Source organism: Rousettus aegyptiacus, unplaced genomic scaffold (genome assembly GCF_014176215.1).
Source record: "Rousettus aegyptiacus isolate mRouAeg1 unplaced genomic scaffold, mRouAeg1.p scaffold_m13_p_10, whole genome shotgun sequence".
In the NCBI taxonomy this organism is placed as follows: Eukaryota; Metazoa; Chordata; class Mammalia; order Chiroptera; family Pteropodidae; genus Rousettus; species Rousettus aegyptiacus.
In genome coordinates, this window is record NW_023416285.1 from 53,488,727 (window position 1) to 53,494,554 (window position 5,828).

A 5,828-nucleotide genomic window follows, 5' to 3' on the forward strand; every position below is an offset into this window, starting at 1 on the left:
TCATTTCCTATATCTAGCAAAATAAAGAGTTGACTAAGGAGACTTGATTTCTAAGATCCTTTGCTGTTCAGTCTCTAATAATGTTATTATATAAGTCCACGAGGTTTTCTGACCACATGTCAACTCAACCTTTCCTGTATAGTTAAAAAAAGAACTAAAAAGTGAAATAAAGTTATACAAATGCATTTTTGATATATAACAGTATTTTACTCTCTAGATCTAGAAATACCAGTTATTTTAAAACGGAAAGGTTTTATTTTACTCAAATAGTGTTAAATTTACTCATGGTCTATACCTATGTATATTTAGAGAATGTATACACATAGGCATTGTTCTTTGTTTTAAGGTTTGTATTTCCTCATTTTGTTCATTTTTCATCCTTACTAAAAATCTCAGATATATTCGTTTACTCTTATGATATGAAGATAGATATGATATTCATTTTAGAGGCATTTCATAATAACCATGTTTTAAAATAAAATTATAAACATATTATTACCTGTTAAAATCTGAAATAAATTTATTACATGTAGTGGTTTACTTCAATTTCATTTAGACATTTTATTTTCCATGGATAAAAGAAATTGGAACATGAAAAATTGTTAACTGAAGAATTAAAAAAAATGCTTTTAGCATGTTGATAAATGAGAAACATAGAAATAGTTACATTTACTAAGCACCTGCTCTATGCCAGATGTTGTGATGAGTATGTTATAAATATTATCTTTAGTCTCTAGAACTATGTTAGGTTAATGTTTGATTTACAGATGAAGAAAGTGACCCAGGAGACCACACATCAAATATGCAATGTCCTGGACTTCCAAAAAACTCATTATGATGAACTTGCCCTTAAAATAAGACTTTGATACTTCATCATAAGATAGAAAAGTATAATAGACAGTTTTCATTGTCTATGTATTAATTTCATCCTAAAGTACCAATAAAGAAATAAATGAGTAGCTTATGTTAATTATAAAACAACTTCTCAAAAGTGTCTTAAAGTATACTGACATTTTCTTTAAAAATATTTTTAGAACAATGTTATTAGGTTTCACAATATTATAAGGCATATAGAATAACAAAAGGATAAATACAAATATTACTTTTTTCCTAAAGGGAGTACAAGAAGTCCAAGGCAATGGGAGAGCTGAGACAGGTTATTAGACCATTATTTAAACCTCTTCTTCCATGATATGATAATTCTGTGGTTTAAAATGCACAAAAAGGATTTAAATTCTAAGAAGTGATAATGATCAGAAATTCTTTTTTCATCCACTGTTTGTACCACATATTCCAAGGAGTGCTTCCCCTCAGTTTGATTTAGAACATGATAACAGGAAATGAGGATGTTATAATGTGTAGTGATTATCTATATTCCTTATTTGTGTAGCTAGTTGTGTGGTTCAGGATACATTTTTTTATTTTTTCCTAGAAGTACCTTAAGGTCATTTCTAGTCTAAAACATCTCTAACATATATTTAACATGACATTTTGGATATATTATTTAAAATGTCATTAATATATTAAAAAATATATTCCTCATATTCAGTGCTTACAATCTGCCAACACTAAAAATATAGTTACCATATGCAAGTGTATGTAATATAATGGGAAATTATATCTCCTATGACCAATAACCTTCATAATCTTTTACTTTATTAATTTTTTTCTGAAATTAGTTTCTGAATCTATAAAATAATAATCACATTTAATCCAATTTATAAAATTGTAATGATTAGCAGTAATTTAAGTAAAGTAAACTGATCTTTACATGGCACCTACTTTTTCAGAAATCACTAAATGAAATGGCTTCAGTGACCAGTGACCAGGCAGGTGACAATAGTCCCTAAAGTAGGTCTAGTTTCAATAAAAATAAGATATAATGGGGACTATGGTGTTCCTGAAAGTGCAAACCTAATCTGAAGGGGAAAGGTTAATATTCAGCTCCCATCAATTTTGACTTGTAATATGTATGTCCCATTGTGGCCACATCTTCCATTTTTTTTAGGATAAGCCATATTATTATTTATGCATAATATTTTTCTAAATTGATTGTCAACAAATTAAATCTGTTTTAAAAGATCGTGTTTGCTGACAGAACCTAAGCACAGCTGGATTTCCCCCCAAGTGGTGTCAATTTGTGACTTCTAGAGAAAATGCTAGTTTCTAGGTGCATGCAATTATTGGAAAATGAATCATTTTTAGAAAACCAAGTCTTCTAATCAGCCAAAGCATTAATGTTTAAGCCTCAAGATGTTAAAAACTCCTAAAGATTTTGTGTAGAAATATTTGTAAATTTATCACGTGTGACTACTTTGTTAACTCTAAAGAAGATCAATTATATTACACGTGTTTCTCCCATGAGATTATATGTTATGGAACTGCTAAAAAATAGATTTAAAAAATCATGGTTAAATAATCTGTTTCTAACTTTTATGTCTCCCTTGCTCCCTGGCAACCATCTTATTGTTGTTATTTTTTTAATGAAAATGTTTAAATAATTTTGTCTTCTGAAGGAAAAGAAATTTGGTTTATCATTGTTTCATATCTGACACTTAGGTTGGCCTGACACTTGGTCAATATTTAGTAAACACTTTAATTTCCTGTAAAGATCAGAACTACTTGCCTTTAGCAATGAGAGTTTCGACTTTTCTTTTTTCTCTTAAGGGCGTGGAAACCAGACAACCATGCTTGTTCATTTCTGTGACTTCATTAACTGTTCTGAGTTACTTCTCTATGAAATGAGTCCATCTTCTTCTCTCTCATTCTCTAATAACTTCCCTAGATATTTATCCCTTTTTCCTAGTACAGTTTTTTCATCGCTTCAGTTGTACTTGATCATTTGCTAAGCCATCACTGTCCTCATCCTACAGATATCATCTCATCATTCCGTGCCACCCACTAGCCACATTACCCATTTTCTTCTTTCACTCACCACCAAACTTCTTAGAAGATGTCACACTTGTAGCTTTCTCCTAACCTTTTTAATCCATTTCTTCTGCACCAGTTTATCTTCCATTGTTTAGGTAGCCATAAAGAGCTTCTTAATAGATCTTTCAACCTCTTATCTTTTATCTCTAAAATGCAGAGATATATTCTTTCTAAAATAGATGTGACAGGCAATTTTACTGAATCAAAGTATTTCTTCAGTTTTTTATACTATCTAAGGTAATGTTCAAGATATTTAACAAAGAGTACAAGGTAGTACAAAAATCTCACCAGGCGATATTTCTTGCTCCATTTCTTGACATGCCTTATGCCTCATCCACAATTCTTCCAGAGCACATCATGAAATGTTCCATTATAGATGCACATTTAATATTTTCATAAACTGCTAAACAGTTTTATAGGATAGCATTTTGGATCATTTGGCACTCTCACTAGTAATACATGAGAGTTCCTATTGCTCTACTTCCTAATCAACACTTAGTTGTTTAGTTAGTTTGACTTTGGCCATTCTAGCATGTGTATAGAAGTAACTTATTTTGGTTTTAATTTGCATTTTCCTGATGACTAAAGAAGTTGAGCACTAACCTCTACTCCTTTAGCTTCTATTTCTGGACAAAATTTTGCATCTTTTGTTTAGTATATTTATTATTCATTTATTTATTGTATCAATTAATAAAAATAGATTTTTTGAAGTACTAGTATATTGATATGCCATGACAAAATGTTATAAGATATCTAAGTCACATGTCATGGGGAAAAAAATTATAAGACATAAATTTAGAAATAACTTCTTGCATTATGCTATCTTATTTATTATGGTAAATTTAAGTAATTAATATCATCTAAAAAACACAGGCTAGTAACATACTATCACAAATGTCATTAAATTCCTAATTTTGGCATATAACATAATAATAGAAGAAGCTTAGAGCTTCTTCACATTAATCCATTTATTTTCCAGATGTAAACGATGGGATTTAAAAAGGATAGATGGCTTCCACAAGTTGGCATTTTGACATATACTGATTCTGAAGATAAAATAAATGCTAAGAGAAAAATATCTTTACCCATTACTTTATAAGCATTCTCCGTTTTCCTGAGAACAGAGAATGCTTATAAAGTAATACCTTCCCCTATCATAATATTTCTGTTGAAATAAAGCAGATATATTTAAAAAATAGATTGTGAAGAGTTCATATGAGTAAACATGTCTCGCCTTTCCAGATGAATCATTAGCTTTATGGGAATAGAGAAGCAGAAAAAAAAAGGGATATCTTAATTTTCTAACATGGTTGAGAGTAAAATTATAACTGATCCTGTGCCTCCACTATGATTAAACAGAGAATTAATGTAGATCATTAGGTAATTTGTATACTAACCTACCCTTTCTTATTTAAAGACAATCTAAAACTAGTAGTGAACATATATTAAAATAAATGTTTTCTAAGTCCGAAGAACAAGAGTGTCTTAAATTCAAATTTTTGCTTTGCTGATAAGTTTATTACTATTTTTCTTTTCTTCTTTCTGTAATGCTCCACTCTCCTTCTTTCTAATGCCATATGAGATAGCAAACTATGGTTTTATAACTCATTTCTAATTTTAAACTCAGAGTAGAGGATATGTTAATATTTGGAGTATTGCCACTAATTCTGTATAACTTTCCCAGTAACTAGATGCAAAGAATATTCAAGGTAGAAGGTCCTCTAAATTTACCAGAAGCAGAAGAGATGTCCAAGGAATTCATGTGATTAGGTCTAAAGACACAGTTGGTCTCAGATCAGGAAATACTTTTAGTCTAGCGAGTTTTACATTTAAAAACACTCAGCCACCCACACTTCTTTAGTGTGTAATCTTTCAAATTTGATTTTGAGTCAAATACATCTCAGCGTGTGTATGTGAGAGTATATTTGGTTACTTTAAATAAATTTTGTTAGGTAATTTTAGAAAAATGCTTATGTGAAAAATTATAATTTAATAAATATATAGTTAAATCCAAATAATTTAGAACACACATATAGTAGATAATGCTAATGTACTTATAGGCATGGCAACCACCAGAACAAGAATAAAGGTAAAGAATAGAACTCAATTTTGAGTCCTGATAAAGTTGATATAATAAAGTAGTAACTTATTTAATAATTTGTCAAACATATACTAAAGCATTGTGATATGAGTGACATAAAGAAAATTTAGATTATAGTCCCTGATTTTATGGAAATTACTCTCTGATAAACTTATACAAGATAAGTTTTTTAAAATACTGTGATAGGAATATACTTAAAAATCAAAATGTTATGAGATACTAAAAATGTTTATATCACTCAAAATGAATGGGAAAATCTAGGTAAGGCACAGAATAAATATTGTGCTAGGTCCTACAATATCAGTGAAGTTACAGAAATAAGGAAGTAAGGAAATGGAAGGTTTTGGAAGCCTGAACAGATATGAAAATGAGAGAGAGTGTAATAAGTTGGAAAAGCAAAGATTTTGAGTGCAAGAGCTTAGGAAAAAGCCCACTAAAGATTTTATATCCCATTGTGGGGACTCAGGGAAGCAGGGAAGACTTTAAGTCAACCTTTGACATGTGAAAAATTGCATTTAAGATTAATGACCATCAAAATAGAGAAAGATTAGCAGTAGAGCAAAACAGCAGACAGGATAATAATTTAAGAGGATATGCAAGTAGATTGGTATACAATTGCAAAAGTTCATTTGTAGAAAATGGCATTTAGGATGATAATTAATAAACAGATTGAAGAGATGTTTAAAAGAAGAAGTGACAGACTATAAACAACCAATCAAAAATTACAGGACATTTTTTGTGTATACTATAAGAAATAGACTTGGAGAAAATTATTAAATTCTCCCTGCCATTTTAT